The following is a 23,361-nucleotide window of genomic DNA, read 5'->3' on the forward strand; positions in this document are numbered from 1 at the left end:
TCCCAGAACAAACCCCCTCCTACTTGCTCTCAATTTATTCCTACACTTCCTTCTAGGTGCTCCTTACAATTTAACCCACATCCAACAAATCTTTGCTGAGGGTTGCTGCTCTACAATGCTCTGTCCCTTCCAGCATTTGCTCCCATTTATATATCCAATTTTTCTCCTTGGTTTCATATATGTATAGTTTCCTCCAACTGGGATTTGACATTTGCAAAACCAGAAACCAAGTCGTTTACTTCTTTATGTGGATTCACCCCCACATTCATCTAATGCCTACTGTGTGTCAGTCATGTTGTCCCTCAAAGGATCAAAAATGGTACTTAGTATAGGATGTGCACTGAATAAGTAAGTAAACATTTGTTGGCTTAATAAACAGACTCAGAACCCAACAGGCTCATTTGGGTTCCATAGTTTCTTTTTATTTTTGCAGGGAGGAAAAACCTGTTAAATACATACACATCCACTCGGTTTACATTTTTCACATGCAGGATGCTGTCTCTATATGAGCAGCAAGGACATCATTTTAAGCGTTGAGCTTGATACTCTCCGCCATGGCAGGGAGAATAATCCAACCAACACCAGGTAAGTTGTCCCACCGTGGGGAGGGGAAGACCCACAGACTCTCTCTTAAGACATGCCCTTTGCACTTAGTGACATGCAGACTCAGCTTAGGGCCCTAGCCTGAAAGAAGCGCAGTCACACCTGCTCAACCTCTGCAAGACCTGACTCCCCTGTGATGCCCCAGAACCTGCCCAGATGGAAGCCAGGTGGTGATGGCCCAGCCTCCTAAGTGAAGCAGGTAGAGGGGGGTTCTCTCCAGCTCCTCATTCACAAGCTTCTGCTTTGCTCAGACCCAACCACTGACACATGACAACAGTCCACTGTGGAAACAGCAATTCCCAAAAGCAGCCACATCAGGGCAATTCCAGGAGAACACCAGCCCTCAGGACAATCCTGGGAGACCAGCCAGGCAGCACACATTTGCCACTGAGATGCCATCTCCCCCACCCAACCCAAGCCATTCTGGGGGTGAGAGGGACAATAAGTAGACCAAATGGAAATTAAAATCCTGGCTCCAATAGGTGTGTGACCTCAGGCAATTTGCTTAACTTTTCTCTCAATTTCTTCATCTATAAAATGGGGGCCATAATAATACCTACTCACCGAATGTGGAGAATTAAACAAGCAAATCAGCATCAGGCTTAACACAGTGCTTGTCACCCCATAATAGATCATGATTATTATCATTAACTCTGATCACTGAAATCCACATTTGGACTTTTTCTCTCTGATCCTAAATGGCCACACATCAAGTGTTTTTGCAAAAATCTATTAGCTTTTCCCTTCCTTCTCATTTACGCTCACTCTTCCATTTTCTCTTTTGTTTCCTCTTTCCCTCCACTCCTATGACTACTGACAACCAGGAAACATAAAGGCTAGTTCTGAAATTACATTTAAAACAAGAGGAAGGGAACCCTCTTACATTGTTGGTGGGAATGTAAATTGGTACAGCCACCATGGAAAATGGTACAGAGGTTCCTCTAAAAACTAAAAATAGAGTTGCCATATGATCCAGCACTCCCACTCCCACTGGGCATATATCCAGACAAAAGCCTAATTCAATAAGATATATGCACCCCTATGTTCATAGCAGTGCTATTTACAATAGCCAAGACATGGAAGCAACCTAAATGTCCATTGACAGATGAATGAATAAAGAAGATGTGGTATCTATAGACAATGGAATATTACTCAGCCATAAAAAGGAATGAAATAATGCCATTTGCAGCAACATGGATGCAACTAGAGATTATCATACTAAGTGAAGTAAGTCAGAAAAAGACAAATACCATATGATATCATATGTGGAGTCTAAAATATGACACAAATGAACATATCAATGATAAAAAACAGACTCACAAATGTAGAGAACAGACCTGTGGTTGCCAAGGGGGAGGGGGGTGGGAGACGGAAGGATGGGGAGTTTGGGATTAGCAGATGCAAACTAGTATATTGAGGATAGATAAGCAACAAGGTCCTACTGTACAGCACAGGGAACTATATTCAGTAACCTGTGATAAACCATAATGGAAAAGTATATGAAAAAATATATTTCCTGAGTTACTTTGCTGTACAGCAGAAATTAACACAACATTGTAAATCAACTCCAGTAAAATTAGAAAAAAAATGAAGTGATGGCTCATGTTAAGCCTGCCTCCAGTTATGTGCACGACACTGCAGCTCCATCACCTGTCCTTTTTCTTTGGGCCACACCGTGAGGCTTTCAGGATCTTAGTTTCCCAACCAGGGATTGAACCTGGGCCCTTGGCAGTGACAGCACTGAGTTCTAATCACTGGACTGCCAGGGAATTCCTTACCTGTCCATTTTTCATGGTCAAACATCACTTCATCCACGTCCCATCACTGCCATCTCTGCACTGGGAATCCTTTAACTTCTCAGAAAACAGTGTGCCATTTTAGAGATTTTCCGTGTGTACCAGTTAGGAGACTGCAATAAGACATTTTCTCATCCAGTTTGTTCCAAAACAGTGAGGCATTCAGTCTCTTCCATTTTGACCAAATTCACCCAGAAAGTAAACTATTTAGAAAAAGAGAAAGTGTGTGTATGTATGCTGGAAAAACGGAAACTTGTCTTTGTTCATGTGAAATTCTCTGTATTCAGTTAAACTATTTGGGCTTTGTCTTTTCTTGTAAGAAAGGAAATACAATACAACACATGAGTCCAGATTTTCCTAGGATTTGGCAAGTCTGTGGATCTTGTTTAATTCTCCATTTACTGAATCTTTTGTTATTAATAGTTCAGTTTCTCAGTGTGCTTCTGCTGTAGCGATGGAAAAGCATTTGCCCTCTAGGAGCCAAATACAACATCTAATAGATCTGTTAACATGCTCTTTGGTAAATTAGCCAAGAAAGTAGATTTATCCTTCATTTATTAAATAAGGAGACTGCTTTACTAAATAGCACTTTTCTTTATTTAAAATTATGTACTATTGAGAAGACTATCAGAGTTGAACAGCTTCTCCATACCCTGCAGGAGGTGGCAGGATAATGGCTCAAAAGATTTTGACATCCTATTCCCCCGAACCTGTGACTATGTTAACTTATATGGCAAAAAAAAAAAGGTCACTAAAGTTAAGGACTTTGAGATAAGGCGATTATCCTGAATTACTTGGATGGGTTCATTCTAATCATATGAGTCCTTAAATGTAGAGACACTGTCCTAGCTGTGGTTAGAGAGAGAGATACAAAGACAGAAGAAGGTGCAGGGAGATTCAATGTTAGAAGGACTTGACCACCTTTGAAGACTGAGGGAGGGACACGAACAAAGGAAGACTGAGGTAAAGGCAGCCTCTAGAAGCTAGAAAAGGCAAGGAAATGTATCTCCCCTAGAACATCCAAAAGAAATGCAGCCCTGCCTATTCCTTGAGACCCATGTTGGACTTTTTGAATGACAGAACTGTAAATAACAAATTTGTATTGTTTAGCTCACTAAGTGTGTGATAATTTGTCTCAGCTGTAATAGAAAATAAATACACTGACTCCAACTAACCCTTTGACGTCAAAGCCAGTCAGAATGTGAGGTTCTTCTAGCAAGCTAGGGAGTTTCCATTAGAAAGGGGCTGAGTTGCACTTACTAACAAAGTTTAATTTTGGTTTGGAAAAGCATTCTGTGTTTCAAACCGAAATGTTACTGCCACATTTCATTAAAGCCTAGCAGATGGCCTGATGCTCCCCCAGCAACAGATACCATAGGGGCTGAATAGTCTTCTTCTGGCCCTGCTCCAAGGCATAAATCAATCTCCAACACTAAATATATAAATAAATAAAATTTTTAAAATGTGGACTGGGTTGCAACTGCAGCTCTCTTTGCCCATGCTATTCAGTTGCTCCTATGCAGTAGCATGAATGAATGAATGAATGTCTAGTGATTGGAAATGCCAAACAGATGCACAAAAAGTGAAATAGACAATGTTTATAGATTACAGAGGTTATGAATTGTATAGTCATTAAGAAATAGAGGGGCTCTTTGGTGGGGCTAATGGCGGACTCTGGGAGGGCTCATGCCAAGGAGTACTTCCCAGAACTTCTGCTGCCAGTGTCCTTGTCCTCACGGTAAGACACAGCCACCCTCCGCCTCTGCAGGAGACCCTCCAACACTAGCAGGTTGCTGAGGACTGTCCGGAACATCTTGAGTTTGGACTGCACCTCCCCTGATCGCCTGCAGCTTTCCTAGACAGAAAAGTTTGCCAAGCCCTGGTCTAGAGGAACCTGAGCTCCAAGAATTACATATGGGAGGCAGTGGAAATATTTCAATTCTCAATTGCCAAGTAAAAGGTTATTATGTATTTCCAAAGATTCATCCTCAAAGAATCCATTGACTTCTGCCTAATAAAAATGTGTATTAGAGCAACAGCCAGCTCTACTCACCACCAGTCTCTCCCATCAGGAAACTTGCACACGCCTCTTACATAGCCTCATCCACTAGAGGGCAGACAGCAGAAGCAAGAACTACAATCCTGCAGCCTGTGAAACAAAACCCACCTTCACAGAAAGATAGACAAGATGAAAAGGCAGAGGGCTATGTACCAGATGAAGGAATAAGAAAAAAACCCAGAAAAACAACTAAATGAAGTGGAGATAGGCAACCTTCCAGAAAAAGAATTCAGAATAATGATAGTGAAGGTGATCCAGGACCTTGGAAAAAGAATGGAAGCAAAGATCAAGATGATGCCAGAAATGTTTAACAAAGACTTAGAAGAATTAAAGAGCAAAAACCTAGAAAAATTAAAAAACAGAGACGAACAATACAATAACTTCAATGAAAAATACACTAGAAGGAATCAATAGCAGAATAAGAGGCAGAAGAACAGATAAGTGACATGGAAAACAAAATGGTGGAATTCACTACTGCAGAACAGAATAAAGAAAAAAGAATGAAAAGAAAGGAAGACAGCCTAAGAGACCTTTGGGACAACATTAAATGCAACAACATTCACATTATAGGGGTCTTAGAAGGAGAAGAGAAAGAAAAATGACTTGAGAAAATATTTGAAGAGATTATAGTCAAAAACTTCCCTAACATGGAAAAGGAAATAGCCACCCAAGTCCAGGAAGCTCAGAGAGTCCCAGGCAGGAAAATCCCAAGGAGAAACACACCAAGACACGTAGTAATCAAACTGGCAAAAATTAAAGGCAAAGAAAAATTATTGAAAGCAACAAGGGAAAAATGACAAATAACATACAAGGGAACTCCCATGAGGTTAACAGCTGATTTCTCAGCAGAAACTCTACAAGCCAGAAGGGAGTGGCATGACATATTTAAAATGATGAAAGGGAAGAATCTACAACCAAGATTACTCTACCTGGCAAGGATCTCATTCAGATTCAGTGGAGAAATCAAAGCTTTACAGACAAGCAAAAGCTAAGAGAATTCAGCACCACCAAACCAGCTCCACAACAATGCTAAAGGAACTTCTCTAAGTGTGAAACACAAGAGAAGAAAAGGACCTACAAAAACAAACTCACAGCAATTAAAAATGGTAATAGGAACATACATATCAATAATAACCTTAAATTTGAATGGATTAAATGCTCCAACCAAAAGACACAGGCTCGCTGAATGGATACAAAAACAGGAACCGTATATATGCTGTCTACAAGAGACCCACTTCAGACCTAGGGACACGTACAGACTGAAAGTGAGGGGATGGAAAAAGTGAGGGGATGCAAATGGAAAAAGTGAGGGGATGCAAATGGAAATCAAAAGAAAGCTGGAGCAGCAATACTCATATCAGATAAAATAGACTTTAAAATAAAGAATGTTACAAGAGACAAGGAAGGACACTACATAATGATGAAGGGATCAATCCAAGAAGATATAACAATTATAAATATATATGCACCCAACGTAGAGGCACCTCAATACATAAGGCAACTGCTAACAGCTATAAAAGAGGAAATCGAGAGTAACACAATAATAGTGGGGGACTTTAACACCTCACTTACACCAATGGACAGATCATCCAGACAGAAAATTAATAAGGAAACACAAGCTTTAAATGACACAATATACCAGATAGATTTAATTGCTATGTATAGAACATTCCATCCAAAAAAACAGCAGATTACACTTTCTTCTCAACTGCACATGGAACATTCCCCAGGATAGATCACATCCTGGGTCACAAAACAAGTCTCAGTAAATTTAAGAAAATTGAAATCATATCAAGCATATTTTCTGACCACAATACTATGAGATTAGATATCAATTACAGGGAAAAAAACGTAAAAAACACAAACACATGGAGGCTAAACAATACGTTACTAAATAACCAAGAGATCACTGAAGAAATCAAAAAGGAAATCATAAAATACCTAGAGACAATGAAAACACGATGATCCAAAACTGATGGGATGCAGCAAAAGCAGTTCTAAGAGGGAAGTTTATAGCAATAGAAGCCTACCTCAAGAAACAAGAAAATCTCAAATAAACAAGCTAACCTTACACCTAAAGGAACTAGAGAAAGAACAAACAAAACCCAAAGTTAGCAGAAGGATAGAAATTATAAAGATCAGAGCAGAAATAAATGAAATAGAAACAAAAAAACAATAGCAAAGACCAATAAAACTAAAAGCTGTTTCTTTGAGAAGATAAACAAAATTGATAAACCATGACCAGACTCATCAAGAAAAAGAGGGAGAGGACTCAAATCAATACAATTAGAAATGAAAAAGAAGTTACAACAGACACCACAGAAATACAAAGCATCCTAAGAGACTACTACAAGCAACCCAACACCAATTAAATGGACAACCTGGAAGAAATGGACAAATTCTTAGAAAGGTATAACCTTCCAAGACTTAACCAGGAAGAAATAGAAAATATGAGCAGACCATCACAAGTAATAAAATTGAAACTGTGATTCAAAAATCTTCCAGCAAACCAAGTCCAGGACCAGATGGATTCACAGGTGAATTCTATCAAACATTTAGAGAAGATCTAACACCCATCCTTCTCAAACTCTTCCAAAAAACTGCATAGGAAGGAACACTCCCAAACACATTCTATGAGGCCAATATCAACCTGATACCAAAAGCAGACAAAGATACTACAAAAAAAGAAAACTACAGGCCAATATCACTGATGAACATAGATGCAAAAATCCTCAACAAAATACTAGCAAACAGAATCCAACAACACATTAAAAGGATCATACACCATGATCAAGTGGGATTTATCCCAGGGATGCAACAAGGATTCTTCAATATGCGCAAATCAATCAACGTGATACACCATATTAACAAATTGAAGAATAAAAACCATATGATCATCTCAATAGATGCAGAAAAACCTTTTGACAAAATTCAACACCCATTTATGATAAAAACTCTCCAGAAAGTGGGCAAAGAGGGAACCTACCTCAACATAATAAAGGCCATGTACGACAAACCCACAGCAAACATCATTCTCAATGGTGAAAAACTGAAAGCATTTCATCTAAGATCAGGAATAAGACAAGGATGTCCACTCTCACCACTAATTCAACATAGTTTTGGAAGTCCTACCCTCGGCAATCAGAGAAGAAATAAAAAGAATACAAATTGTAAAAGAAGAAGTAAAACTGTCACTGTTTGCAGATGACATGATACTATACAAAGAGAAACCTAAAGATGCCACCAGAAAACTAGTAGAGATAATCAATGACTTTGGTAAAGTTGCAGGATACAAAATCAATGCACAGAAATCTCTTGCATTCCTATACACTAATGATGAAATATCTGAAAGAGAAATTAAAGAAACACTTTCATTTACCATTGCAACAAAAAGAAGAAAATACCTAGGAATAAACTTACCTAGGGAGACAAAAGACCTGTATGCAGAAAACTATAAGACACTGATGAAAGAAATTAAAGATGATACCAACAGATGGAGAGATATACCTTGTTCTTGGATTGGAAGAATCAATATTGTGAAAACTACTATACTACCCAAAGCAATCTACAGATTCAATATAAGCCCTATCAAATTACCAATGGCATTTTTTACGGAACTAGAACAAAAAAATCTTAAAATTTGTATGGAGACACAAAAGACCCCGAATAGCCAAAGCAGTCTTGAGGGAAAAAAACGGAGCTGGAGGAATCAGACTTCCTGACTTCAGACTATACTATAAAGCTACAGTAATCAAGACAGTATGGTACTGGCACAAAAAACAGAAATATAGATCAATGGAACAGGATAGAAAGCCCAGAGATAAACCCATGCACCTATGGTCAACTAATCTATGTCAAAGGTGGCAAGGATATACAATGGAGAAAAGACAGTCTCTTCAATAAGTGGTGCTGGGAAAACTGGACAGCTACATGTAAAAGAATGAAATTAGAACACTCCCTAATGCCATACACAGAAATAAACTCAAAATGGATTAGAGACCTAAATGTAAGAGTGGACACTATAAAACTCTTAGAGGAAAACATAGGAAGAACATTCTTTGACATAAATCACAGCAAGATCTTTTTTGATCCACCACCTAGAGTAATGAAAATAAAAACAAAAATAAACAAATGGGATGTAATGAAACTTAAAAGCTTTTGCAAATCAAAGGAAACTACAAACAAGATGACAAGACAACCCTCAGAATGGGAGAAAATATTTGCAAATGAATCAATGGACAAAGGATTAATCTCCAAAATATATAAACAGCTCATGCAGCTCAATATTAAAAAACACAGTCCAAAAATGGGTAGAAGACCTAAATAGACATTTCTCCAAAGAAGACATACAGATTGCCAAGAAGCGTGTGAAAAGCTGTTCAACATCACTAATTATTAGAGAAATGCAAATCAAAACTACAATGAGGTGTCACCACACACCAATTAGAATGGGCATCATCAGAAAATCTACAAACAGCAAATGCTGGAGAGGGTGTGGAGAAAAGGGAACCCTCTTGCACTGTTGGTGGGAATGTAAATTGATACAACCACTATGGAGAACAGTATGGATTTTCCTTAAAAAGTTAAAAATAGAATTAGCATATGATCCAGCAATCCCACTACTGGGCATACACTCAGAGAAAACCATAATTCAAAAAGACACATGTACTCCAATGTTCATTGCAGCACTATTTACAATAGCCAGGTCATGGAAGCAACCTAAATGCCCATCGACAGACAAATGGATAAAGAAGATATGGTACATATATACAGTGGAATATTACTCAGCCATAAAAAGGAACGAAATTGGGTCATATGTAGAGATGCGGATGTATCTAGAGACTGTCATACAGAGTGAAGTAAGTCAGAAAGAGAAAAACAAATATCATATATTAACACATATATGTGGGACCTAGAAAAATGGTATAGATGAACCGCTTTGCAGGGCAGAAATTGAGACACAGATGTAGAGAACAAACGTATGGACACCAAGGGGGTAAAATGGCGGCAGGGGGTGGGGGGGCATGGTGTGGTGAATTGGTAGATGGGATTGACATGTAAACACTAATATGTATAAAATGGATAACTAATAAGAACCTGCTGTATAAAAAAATAAATAAAATTCAAAAAAAAGAAAAGATAGTAAGCCACTACCAATCCAATCTCCCAAAAGAAAAGTTTCTCTATTCCTTATTTGTAGTGATTATATCCAAAACTAGGAAGTCAAGGTATTGACTGGTATTTTTTGCTAAGCATATCGAACACTTACATAATTTGACGACCTACTGTGGTAGAATTTTATTGCTTCTACTAATGAAGAGAGTGAGTTCCTAAGTACATTCTTTTTCAGAAATATGGAGGCAGAGAATTCCCCTAAGTAGAAAAAAAAAAAAAGGCTCAGCCTGTAAATGCCTAGTTGTGATAGCACTATAATAAAAATACAGTGAACAAACACAAGTGATTGCTTGATCTCAGATCTTTCCCAACCTTGGGGGAAAGGAAGGCACTGAGGTATGATGGGAAAGATTGAAGGGCTGAGGATACTGAAGTCCAACCTCACAGAGGTGGTCACCCTCAATTAGAGGCACCTGGAGATTGGTGCTATTTAATTTATTCAAAATGGCACAAACTCAAGCCCAGCATTTGCACAGTTTACATGGGCTTCAGGTTTATTCTTTTCAACACTGCTGTTGTGATAAATCTTGCTTTCCAGAAAATTCCTTCATCAAGGTATCAGCATATATTGTGAATTCCCAAAATTTTATACTTGCAATGGTTAGACGAGTAAACAGAAGCAACCACAGTGAAGTTTCTGCAAAACTGACTACGTAATGTGAAAATTCCTGGTTGCATTTGTTCTCAAAAACCAACTGAACTCACAGAATTCAAGTAGCCACTCCCACTGTGTCTTCATGTAAATAAAAATGTTACAAATTTGAGGAGAATTCCATTTTTTCCATTAGGGACTATGCAGCAATCATACTTTTTCCATACTTGGCAAATTGACAGATGACAGGATCCGTGACGATAATAGTTATAGATCTCCCTAATTGCCATCCAGAATAAATTAATACATTCCTACCCTTAGTCTTCCTTCAACAAGTACAACCAAGCATTCTCATTAAACTTGGACAAAACAGAAAGGACAAAACAACACTCTAGGGAGTTTTGACTAAATATAACCAGAACATGCACCAGAGAAATCAGACACTGTGTACATCTGGAGATTTCAGAGTCAGTCCTACTTGATGGCACATTTACCCCATTTATCTAGGATAAAATAGTAGTCTGGTGGTGTCTGTATTGTCTCAGTAAGCTGAATTTTTATTCAGATACTGTCAGAGGAAACTTCTCAATCCATTTGACTTCTCTCCAACCAAATGGAAAGAAAGTTCTCTAATTATCACTACTATAAGACTCAGACACTCAGGGACCATTCCAAGTTCCAAACTTTCTACTTTACTAAGCCCAAAGCCAATAAAATTTCTCCCTAACTATATATTTCTATATCTAAAAACACCTACTGCACAGCTTCACAAACCCAAAGCGACACAAAAGTCTTGCTACAGAAGCTGATTTTTTTTTTAATTGGGGTATAGTTGTTTTACAATGTTGTGTTAGTTTCTACTGTTCAGAGAAGTGGAGTTCCCTGTGCTATACAGCAGGTTCTTATTAGTTATCTATTTTATACATATTAGTGTATACATGTCAATCCCAATCTCCCAATTCATCACACCACCACGACCCACCCCCTCTTTCCCACTTTGGTGTCCATACATTTGTGAAGCTGACTTTTTTTTAATGAAATAGATGGTGTCACCATATTCCTCATTAATTTGTCTCCTTCAATATGTGAAATGCCTTCAAAACAGGTTTTCAGATCAAAGATGACCCATACAATACCCAAATTAGCTAAAAATTAAAACAATAGGTACAAATTGAACAAATTTTCTACTTCTGTGCTGGAATCACTCTCAAGTTACACAAAATCCATTCTTGAAGATTTTTCCAGAGCTATTAAAGAAAAACATTCTCCTTCCTAGATTGTCGCTAAAACATGAATATGTGGTTTTTCACATGATACGTGAAGGCAGCCAAAAGTGAAATGCAATATTAAGGTCTTCACATTTCTGCTGAGTTCCTTCTCTGTCCCCCTCCTTATGTGGAGGACTATACACCCAACAGACAAAAGAATCAAGGAAAACAAAAGAAGAATAGATTTCGTAGAGTTCAGTACCAAAGATGTTTGCAAAATGTGGCAATGCAAAGTCAAGGTACAAGTAATACAAGAGATTTTAAAGATATGAGAATTTAAGTTCAGAAATAATCCTGGCTTCCTGGCTGCTCCTGGCTTGGCTTTGGTACCAACAGTCACCAAGAAATGTCAGAATTTTGTGTGTAACCTCAACAGCAAGATTTAAGATGATGCTGAAACCAGTTTAAGGTGGGTGGGACTGGTATAGTGTACTGGTTGAAAGCCTAAGGTTTAAATCCCACGTCTACGACTTACGAGCAATGATCTATTCTCTTAAACCTCAGTTTTCTCATCTATAAAATGGAGATAATAATAGAATTTAATCTCATAGGATTATTATGCAGATGAGTTGTATCATATAAATCCTCTAATATACACTGGGAAGTTAAAGTGGAGTTCATGTAAAACATGATTTATGTGAGAAAGGGGATTAGATAACAGAGATGAATGAAAATAACTTCAGCATGATGAGGGCTTCCCCAGCAGGGGGAGGGGAAGACAAAACGGGATGCTTTTAATGGGAGTCTTTGAAGATGACCACAGAACATTAGATGTAAGCAGAACAGTAATGTGTGATTGTTAGAAAGACCTAGAGGTATGATCACTATTTGCACCCAATTCAAATGTCAATTAGGCTGAATATAGAAACAGAAAAAACTCAAAAGTGTTTCAAAAATGTATGCCTCTCTTACCCTCCACGTTTGAGAGGTTAATGAGAGAGGTGAGAGACTGATACTGAAGCAATGAAGCTTCACTGCCTAATCCTACATCTGCTGGGGAATCCTTGAGCTGTACTTGACATGAGGAGGTGCCGAAGTCTAGGGCAGAATCCCAGGGTTGGTCCATACGAAGCTCTCGGTGGGTAGATGCTCCTGGAACATTTTTAGAAATAGATAACTGAAACACTCAAGCCACAACTACCACTGAATCTGGCCTGCTGGAACTATGTACATTTCAGGAGACAGTCTACTACTTGGGAAGCACCAGCTTGTACCTACTCTACAAGAGCTCTCACTGGAGGAGTATAGGAAAGAAGACGAAGACTTCGCCTCCTTGATGTTCCACGTAGAAAAAACCTCTCCCAAAAGTGAGTTGTTTTTACATAATAACCCAAAAGTTTCACCATGTTCAAAGAAGACACTGCGATACCATCCAGGTGCACAAATATTGATGAATAAACTCAGTGTTTCCATGTAGAGCTGAAGAATGTCAGTCAGTTGTTTGAGGGCATAAAGCCCATCGTGTGGCGAGCAGTGTGGCTGCTCTCCGAAAAAGGATGAACTCAAGGAGATAAACACAGCAGAGCAGGTGCTTCCAAAATGTCAGGAAGCTGAGGGTGGGGAAGATACATGTTCCTGCTGGACCCTAACTCATCATGTGACTTGTGAAGGTCCCTTCTCTGGGCCTCAGTTTTCTCATCTGTAAAATGAGGTATTAGGACTGATAATCATTAAAATTCTTTCCAGGACTCTTCACTTATGACTCAGGGATGGGTTTGGGTTTTCTGGGGTTTTTTTTAAGTTTCCACCACTATTTCCTGCTATGACGAGCTTCAGCACTACATCCAGGACCACAGCAAATGTCAGGGAAAATTGACTCTAGGCCCAGAAATGGTCCTGCGTTGATCACGGGGTCTCTCGATGCTGGGCTGGGGAGAAGGCAGCCCTTTCCTCTAGCTTAGGGGAGGGGAGGGACACCACCTGGCAGCAGAATAAAGAATGTGGTTCTAACTTCGTCCTTTTACTCCTTCCCCCTCTATTCCAAAGCTGCCTGAGGCAGTTACTGACTTAGGAAGAAGGTACTAGAAGCTGAAGCTCTTTCAATTAAAGCAGACAACAAGTCTGATGGTGAGGAATATTTATTAAAAGAAAAATAATAAATTCTGCAGTGTGCCTGAACTACAGATTGCCTGCAAAATGGTCCATGTGGTATAGCTATATAAACTTTATTACCTAGTAAAATGTGTGTCTTAAAACTCTTAGCAAGAGCCTTCATGTGACTAAGTCAGACTTTTTTCCCCTTGGCTGGCCCAGATAGAGAAGAATCAGTGCCATTGAATAACGTATTAGGCACTTGCTTTTTGTAGCAGATACGCTCTTCTTTGTACTGTTCTAATGATTTGGCATATAACTTAACTGCCACCTGAACAAGGAAGCAACTATTCATACTATTTTTATACAACTTAGCTCAAGATTCTAACTAAATTTAGGATCCATTGATTCTTGAAAGGTCCTTTCCTCCTTTGGATCTTTGATGCTCTACCTTCTTTGGGGTTTTTTTTTGTTTGTTTGTTTGGTTGGTTTTTATTTATTTATTTTATTTAGTTATTTATTTATTTGGCTGCATTGGGTCTTCATTGCTGTGCGTGGGCTTTCTCTAGCTGTGGGGAGTAGGGGCTACTCTTTGCTGCAATGCGCGGGCTTCTCATTGCGGTGGCTTCTCTTGTTGCAGAGGACGGGCTCTAGGCACATGGGCTTCAGTAGCTGTGGCACGCAGGCTCAGTAGTTGTGGCGCATGGGCTTAGTTGCTCCACGGCATGTGGGATCTCCACGGACCAGGGCTCGAACCTATGTCCCCTGCATTGGCAGGTGGATTCTTAACCACTGCACCACCAGGGAAGTCCCTACCCTCTTTGATATATATGTTTATATGATCAGCACAGTAATGATTATTTAAAGTTTGGATTTTTTTCTGAAATGTGTTGTCTACTGAGTTCAAATGAAATGCAGAGCAGTATTTCAACATCTCACTGGTCTTGGAATTCGGATTCTGGATGGCAAATCTAATATTTCTTTCTATTTTCTTTGAATTGTTAAGAGACCATGTATGTGTGTTCTTTTGAATTTACAGTCAGCTCTGAAATTACAATGTAATAGCTTTAAAATGGCCCAAAGTGCCTCTAATGGGAATGAATTATAATGGAAAGTATCAAGAAAGGCACTGAGCACTATTTGGAATGCAGCTTTGTTTCTGTCCTGGTTTATCCTTTGCCAATGGCTCCATTAGGGTATCACTCAATCAGACTCTCTGCTGGATAGCAAGTTTATATTCATCCATGCACTGATCAGTCAAAGGAGAGCAGAAGTCTCTACTCCTGGAGAGCTATGGCCCCTTGAGAAGAGAAACTTTCTATTTCATAGTTTTTAATTCTACCAATGGTAAAATGCCACGTGGGACAGATCCATCGCTCTTTTCACAAAATGTATTTCATGCCTCTTCCCTTGCCTCTCCTGTAAGAGCTCCATTGATCATCAAGGCTAATAGCCTCTTCTAAATAAATAAGAAGATATTTCAGGGTGTGATGAAGTGAGGTGCTACTTAATTCTTCAGCCTTTCAGAAGCACATGTTGTTTCCCTTGATTATTAAAAAAATGTAACAATAATACTAATATAATAGTAATAATCACAGTTATAAAGTACTGATTACACACTGGACACTGTGCTAAATGCTTTACATACATGAGCTCATTGAACACACACACACACATACACACTGTAGAGGGCAGTAGTGTCCCCATTTGAAAGATGAGGAAATTGAGTCTTAGAAAATTTAATCCGTTTCTGAAGATCACATAAGGCAAACCAAGTGGAACCAAGTTCTAAGCCCTACTGATTCTGAGCTGGTGCTCTTAGCCAGTCCTATATTCTGCCAATAGTTAGAAAACATCTTAGAAAATAAAAAACATCTTAGAAAATAGACAGGTGACTTGGAATTAGTGTAATGAGGAAAAAGCACAGTTGCTTAAATAGCTTTTTGAAGAATTTCTTCAGGGAGAAAGCGGCCTTGATTATGCATATATCGTAATTTTTTTTAAAAGTTAAAATGAAAGTTTGCCATTTGCAACAACATGGATGGACTTAGAGGTATTATGTGAAATAAGTCAGACAGAGAAAGACAAATACTGCATGATATCACTTATATGTGGAATCTAAAAATATACAACAAACTAGTGAATATAACAAAAAAGAAACAGCCTCGCAGATATAGAGAATAAACTAGTGATTACCAGTGAGGAGAGGGAAAGGGGGAGCGGTAACATAGATGTAGGGGATTAAGAGGTACAAACTATTACGTATAAAATAAGCTACAGAGATATATTGTACAACACAGGAAATACAGCCAATATTTTATAATAACTAAATGGAGTATAACCTTTAAAAATTGTGAATCATTATACTGTACACCTGTAACTTATGTAATATTGTACATCAACTATACTTCAATAAAAAAGATCAGATAACAAAAACAAAGGATTTATTAGGTGCTTACTATGTGCCAGGCATTTTCGAAGTACTTTTCATTTCATTTCATTCTAACTCATTAGATCCTCGTTACAATTACCATTTTACATCATGACAATGACCATCTTACAGACAAGAACCCTGAGACAGGTGAAAGTGAAGTAATATGGGGAAAGCACACTAGCAGTGAAGGTGGAGACTCAATTTGGAACCAGCTTGTTTGGCTCTAGAGCACACCCTCTTAACACGACCCTCTGTTGCCTCTGCTTAGTGATTATGGACAGGTTTCATCATGAAAATAAAATCCTAGGGACAGAATCTGAATGAGCAAAAGCCAGACAATGAAACAGCTAAGCTGGGTCTGCATAAGAGATTAACAGGAGTTGTGGAATTTAGGAACAGGGCAAAAGACAAAGAGAGACCCAGAATCATCACAGGAAGTTGCCATCCAAGTCCAAAAGATGAATAAGAAGAAGCTCCGAGATGGGAATAGACATAGGACCATTCAAAAAGGAGACGTGTCATATTTTATTTTAAGTGGCTGGCCGTGATGCACTGCTGAGTAACCACCCCATGCTCACAGAGCCTCAAGAGGGAGCGCTTTGGGCACTAAGCGAACTGGGATGGTGCCTGGCAGAAAGCTGCAGGAGAGAAGAGGGCCAGCAGGTAAGGAAGTAAATTGCAAAAGGTCAGCAGAGATGGCCGGGAGAAACAGAACAATCCTCCGAAGACCCAGAGGTGAGATGACCCACCATAAACAGGATGGAGATTCTAGGCAATTTCACTCAGTCCTAATGGACAATCTCACTGCAACAAGCTGGAGGACTTGGGGACACCCAGAGAGCTGACACCTGGGTTGGGTTAGACTTAAAAGCTTCCGATTTCTAAAATTAAACACCATTCAGTAAGAATTGATTGACTGCCTACTGCACACCAGACCTTATTTAAGATACTAGGGTTGGAATAACAGTGAGCAAAACAGACTTGTCCCCTGCCCCATCGGAGCTTATTATCTAATGGGGAAGGCTTACAATTAAGCAATAAAACGCACCACGGTGTGACAAAAGGTATGGTACCTGGTAAGGGAGGTCCAGGTACTAGGGGAGCAGATAGCCAAGGTCCCTAAGCTAGTAGAGAAGTCATGATGCTTACCTTGAATTGAGAACCAGAGCAACGGGAGGAGTTCTGTTTATACAGACGAAAGGAAGAGGAAGCACTGAGGGAAGTCGGGAAAGAGCCCTGCACGTTTGGGAATGGACAGGAGTGCGTATCTGGAACTTCGTACAGGGAAAAGGAAAGACGAAGGGAGTGGCAGCAAGAGATGAGGCTGTTGGGACTTCCCTGGCGGTCCAGTGGTTAAGACTCCTCGCTTCCACTGCAGGGGCAACGGGTTCGATCCCTGCTCAGGGAACTAAGATCCGCATGCCCCGTGGCGCCGCCAAAAAAAAAAGAGAGAAAGAGAGAGAGATGAGGCTGTAGAAGGTACCTAAGGTCAGGTTTTGTGAGTCTTGGAAGCCACAGTGAGAAATTTGGAGCAATGAGGAGACAAAGTGTTAAACAGAGTAGTGATATGTTCAGATGACAGCGGCAAATTTCTTAAAAATTAGGTGACAAGGGCATTAAAGTTGTTTTCTTTTCCTGAGCTACAGGTCTGGGATGTTTTTCAGTTGATAATAAAGTTTTCACTCCTGCAATGAGATCTACTCCAGAGTCATGTCTACTGAACCCACAGTTATCACCCTTCTATCTGTTGTGTTGATTCAGATTCCCCAAAATTATTTTACTTATTTAGAATACAACCTCAGTGTCCGTCAAAAACTCTTCTAAGGACTTTGCAAATATTAACTCATTTAATCCTCAGAACAACTCTATAAGGTGAAACCTACTATTATCCCCATTTTACAGATGAAGAAACCAAGGCTGATAGCAGTTATACAGCTAGTAAGTAGTAGATACATGATTCCAATCAGCAGACTGGCTTCATAGTCCATGCACTCAAAACACTACCCCACATAGCCTATCTGATTGATTTGGGGAAGACTAAAGACAAAATGGGCAAACATACTAGAGGCAATCCAGGACCTCCTCATTCTTGGCATTTTCCTGATGCCCAAACTGCTTGCACGGGAAGACGAGCAAGACCATGAGATGGGCACTGAACCTGTCCATCACAGCCCCCCCTTTCCCAGACCACAGCTCCTCACTAATAAAGTGCCAAGTGTGAGCAGGAGAAAAAAAAAAAAAAGACTAAATGGTCCAGAGAGAATGCAGACCCAAGTAGGCACAACAGGCAGTCGTCATCTGAACAAATGTTTATTGAGCCTGGGTCAGTCTGGGGATACAACCTTGAATATGACCCGGTCCCTCCTCCCCCCCTTGGAGTGTCCGATCTAGCAGCAAAACAGACAATTACCCAAAATCACAACCCATGTGAGAAGAGTGATGAGCAAGGAGAGTGTTAACACGTGGCGGGTGGTCCTCTCACTCCCTCTGGGGCAGGGATGCCACCAGCAGAGAATTCCTGCAGAGGATGATGCTAGAGCTTCCACTGAAGCGTAAGTGAGATCTGACCAGCTGGGCAAAGAAGGAAGGAACATGCAGGTACATAGTGGTTTTGTCTAAGGAATAGCAAATTGTTCAGCTTGGCTAGAGATTGGGGAATACTGGGCAGAATGGCAGGAGATGGGACTGGAGAGGTGGGAAGTTCCAGGCTTATCTGAGCAGGACTGTCCCTTGATAAACACTCAGAGAACAGCCATGTTCTCAGAAAGCACACATTCTGCTCGTATAACCAATCAAATGGTAAGTATTCGTAGCCTGAGCACAAAGGCTCAAATGTCTCTGTGGATTTTAAGGTGTTTCCTTGGCCAGAAAGTTTTGCTAAAATCTTCCTCCCCTAAGACTTCCCTAGTGGTGCAGTGGCTAAGAATCCGCCTGCCAGTGCAGGGGACACGGGTTTGAGCCCTGGTCCGGGAAGATCCCACATGCTGTGGAGCAACTAAGCCCGTGCACCACAACTACTGAGCCTGCACTCTAGAGCCCGCGAGCCACAACTACTGAAGCCCACGCACCTAGAGCCCATGCTCAGCAGCAAGAGAAGCCAATGAGAAGGCTGTGCACCGCACCAAAGAGTAGCCCCCACTTGCTGCAACTAGAGAAAGCCTGTGTGCAGCCACAAAAACCCAACGCAGCCAAAAATTAATTAATTTTTTAAAATTAAAAACAAAAATCTTCCTCCCCAGGTCCTGAGTCTTTGACCTCGGGGCCAATTTTGAAACTGTAACATCCCCCAAGTTCCCTTCCCTTGGACCTGGCATCCAAGTCTTGTGAGTAAATTGTAGATTATCCCATGTAAGATGGAGTAATACCTTATAAAAGGGTACCTACTCTACCTCAGGACTTCTGTCCCTCTGAAAAATAACCGAATGCTATGCCAAGGATAAAAAGAAATCCCTAAATCCCAACACAATCATTTAGAAACACTGTATCAATTTCTGTCACATCAAAGACGCAGAGCAGTGTTTCAGACCTGCATTCACGTGTCTTCAAAATACCTCCGAGCCACTGCGGGTTTTAACATCTCTCCTCTAATGGTAATAGTCAAAACAATTCTACTTTTTAATTAATTGTTTTGATTTTTTTAAGCATTATGCCTGCAAGAGACTTTAAGCCAAGAACATAATTTGACAAACCTAATTACACACTTCATACACACACCATACATAAATACATATGTATGTTCAAATGAAAAGGCCAGGATGGAATTGAAACCGCATAAGCATAAAATCAATTAACATGACTTTAATGTTATTCTCTACTTAATGCAAAGAGCTTTGCAGTAACTTTTATTCTTGATGGCTTCCAACCACCCTGTGGGGAGCACTAATATCATTTAACCACGAATACTGCAGATATAAGGGGGTCCGTAGAGATTACAGGGTGGCTATGATTTTGTATGAAGTGAAGCAGAAGACAAAAGTTGAGACAAAATCTACGTAATTCAGGAGACGGAAATGCTAATGAGGAAAAAAAAAAAGAGAACATCTATTCCAACCTCCCCGTTTTACAGGTGAGAAAACAGAGGTTCATTCAGAGAGAGTAGGTAGTTGACCCTCAGGTACATGGCCTGTGAGCAGAGAACCAAGGGCATAGCCACGTACTGCAATGTCTGGTTCAATGTTCTTTCCAATTCCTTACTTGTCAAACTAGTCTGTACATGACCCCTGAGGGTCACAGAAGAGAGTCACCAAGGGCTCACGGTCACACCATAAAGCATGTGTATCATGTGTACTTGAAGACTGGAGGGGAAATAATATTATTTATGCAATCTTTATATCATGCTAATATTTGAATATTAGAACAATACAAATATAGTATGGATTTTAAATTTTTTAATTGCATGAGTGATTTTCAAAATACAACAGGACACTTCACAGAAAGGTTGTGCTTTTGCAGAAGGCTCTTTGGACCCCCAACAGATTGTCCCAGGAAGCACAGTCCCCCTGTTCCCTGCAGCCCAGACACAGCAGTGCCTGCCCCAGGGAATCAGGGTGCCCCATGAACGTGGACCAATTTCTTCTCACTCACCCTCCCCCAGACTGGGTCTGACCCTGCAGAGCCTAAGAAGTGGTCTGGGAAAGGGCAAGCTTTGGGAGGGGCTAATCCCGAGGCCTCGGTCATCCCTCTGCAAAAGCAGGAAAAGGAAAGAGGTTAACTTACAGGGGAAGTAGTAAAAGTGAGAGACAAACTCTTTTCGAGAGCTATAAAGCCACTGTTAAGTCTCTGCATATAAGAGGCAGCCTGCCAGGAGTGCTAACAGCCAGAAGAGTAGAGATATTTTCTGACACTCTAGTTATAAAGGCCTTGTATTTGCTCTTAATGGCAAAAAGAAAGGCTCCCTCCACCACTGGACATGAGGAAGATCTGAATCAGCCACCTGGCCAGACCCAAGGGACCATCCCACAGCAGGGTGTGGCGAGACTGTAGTTTAGGATGTAAGGGGCACGGTGCCAGGACAGGGTTGTCTCACTGCTCCCCTAGCAAGGAGGAGATGGTTCATGGTCATGAATCAAAGCCATCGTGGTCACTCAGCACCTCTTGGTCTTAGCTTTTAAGGCTCCTACTTGTACATTAGTCATACCATGCTCCACGCTAGAGCTTTTCTCTGCCTTGCAGTTCCTCCCTGTTCTTGGCTTTAAGAAATAACTTCCACTTTCCCCTGCAAACCCCTCCTGCCCTCCAGGTTTCAGAGGGTGCGTCTGTGAGTTTTTGTCTGTTTCACCTTCTGTTTTTGTTTCAAACTACTACTTCCATCTTGGTCATGTGGCTGCCCGTATGTGAGTTTCTACCATGGCTTAGATCACTGCTAGAGCCCACATAACAGCAGCTTAGTAACTTGTTATTCCTATTTTTAATCAGTTGTATTTATCAGGTCAAAAATTAAATCTCTTGGAAACATTTTTGCCTAGGGGCATCTCTTCCTCCTTTCTCTGTGATTAATTTTTCTCTGTGCATGTAACTTTTTAAAAGTACTTGCTGTCTTTCCAGAATGTTAAATGTGTTTGATTTATTTTTAATTCTATTAACTTATCAGTCATAGAACCTCAGATATCACCAGTAAGGCAAATTATAATAGAACTGAGAAATAGCAACTTACACACTTTAGAAAGGCAGTTTAATCGGTGTTAGAATCACCAGGCTCAGAGGCACTGAGAACTGAGGGCAGGAGTGAGATGCCAAACAAAAAATCACAATTAAATGAAGCCTGCTTATTAAAACCTCCATTCTATGTCCAGGTACACATCTCTTGGCAGGAGACAAGGAATTTGGGGGAGAAACTGAACGGCGCAGAGAAAAGATCTAACAATCCTGATCTTTAAGGCTCCCCTGAACATAAGGTATGCTTAGAACCTGATCACACTACAGAGTAGTCCACCTTATGTTCACAGAGTTTTCTATCAGCGTTTTTGTGCCTCACATTTAAATGGGAACAGATAACCAAAGATGATTAGAAATTTAAGAAAAGAGTTCAGTATGGAAGAGTGAGATCATAAAAACAAATAGAAAAGAAGAACTTGGAGGAAATGGATAAACTATAAGCAAAGAAAAAGAGAAACTTTTTAAAATCCATATTAAATGTCCTCAGTGAGTGAAAAGAATGTAGCACATTCAAGAAACAGAAACAAGAAGCTAATTTTTTTTAAATGAGGGCACAAGAAAGAGTTATTGGAAATTTTTAAATAGATATGAAAGCAAGAAGAAAAGAACTCAGTAAAGTTTGCAATATGATCTCAGTCAAAGAAATCTCCCAAAGTTGAAAAAAACACAAAGAAATGGAAAATAGGAGATGAGTAAGAAAATTAGAGAATTAGCTTGAGAGATCCAACCAGAAATAAGACAAGAGAACAGAGGAAAACAGAGGAGAGGAAACGTCAAGGAAATAATACAAAAGGGCCCACAGTGTTCCGAGCACAGTGAATAAAAAAAGACTCAGACCAGGAATAAAGATTCTAAAATTTCCAGGAGGAAAAAAGGGAGGCAGAGTAAGGCAAAAGAAAGCATAAGACAGGAGAACAGAGGAAGAGCATCCAACACACAAAGTGAGTGAAGACAAGTCCTGGGACATCAGCTGTGCATCAAGCCTAGAACTCAACCCAGCCAGAGTGGAGTGGGAGGACAGAGCTGCAGCAGAAAGGTTGCCGAGGGAAACAGTGGAACCAATAGGATGAACTGTGTGCTTGAGCATTTGGGAAAAACTAGTAACAGCATTCAACAGCTCTATTAAAGCATTTGAGAAATATAGCAATAGGCACAGAGACAAAGGTGATAAAAAATGAGATATTAACAATTCCAGGAATAATAAAAAGAAACATAGATGGCATCTCATCATTTAACTGTTGACTTGAAATTTCACTGATTAAAAAAAAAAAGAAATTTCACTGATTATCCTGAAATGTTATAGTCAACCTGAAAAAAAATTAGCAAAAGAAAATAAACCTATCATACGGCTCATAGTGGCTCAACAACACAAAATATTTACAATAGTCATAATAATGTAAACACTGGTTATCTAACCAAAATATGTGACATAACCAGGTTGCTTTGACAAAAGTAAAAACTAATTTAAAGTGAATTTTAAAAAGCTATAAAAAATAGTATGGTGTTCCTCAAAAAAATAAAAATGGAATTACTATATGATCCGTCAAACCCACTTCTGGGGCTGTACCCAAAAAAATTGAAAGCAAGGTCTCTTTCCAAAGAGATATTTGTATATCCATGTTCAAAGCAGCCTTATTTGCGTTAGACAAAAGGCAGAAGCAACCCAAGTGTCCATCAATGGATGAATGGGTAAACAAAATGTGGCAGATCCATACAATGGAATAATACTCAGACTTAGAAAGGAAAGA

The sequence above is a fragment of the Phocoena sinus genome, chromosome 2 (genome assembly GCF_008692025.1).
Source record: "Phocoena sinus isolate mPhoSin1 chromosome 2, mPhoSin1.pri, whole genome shotgun sequence".
NCBI lineage: Eukaryota > Metazoa > Chordata > Mammalia > Artiodactyla > Phocoenidae > Phocoena > Phocoena sinus.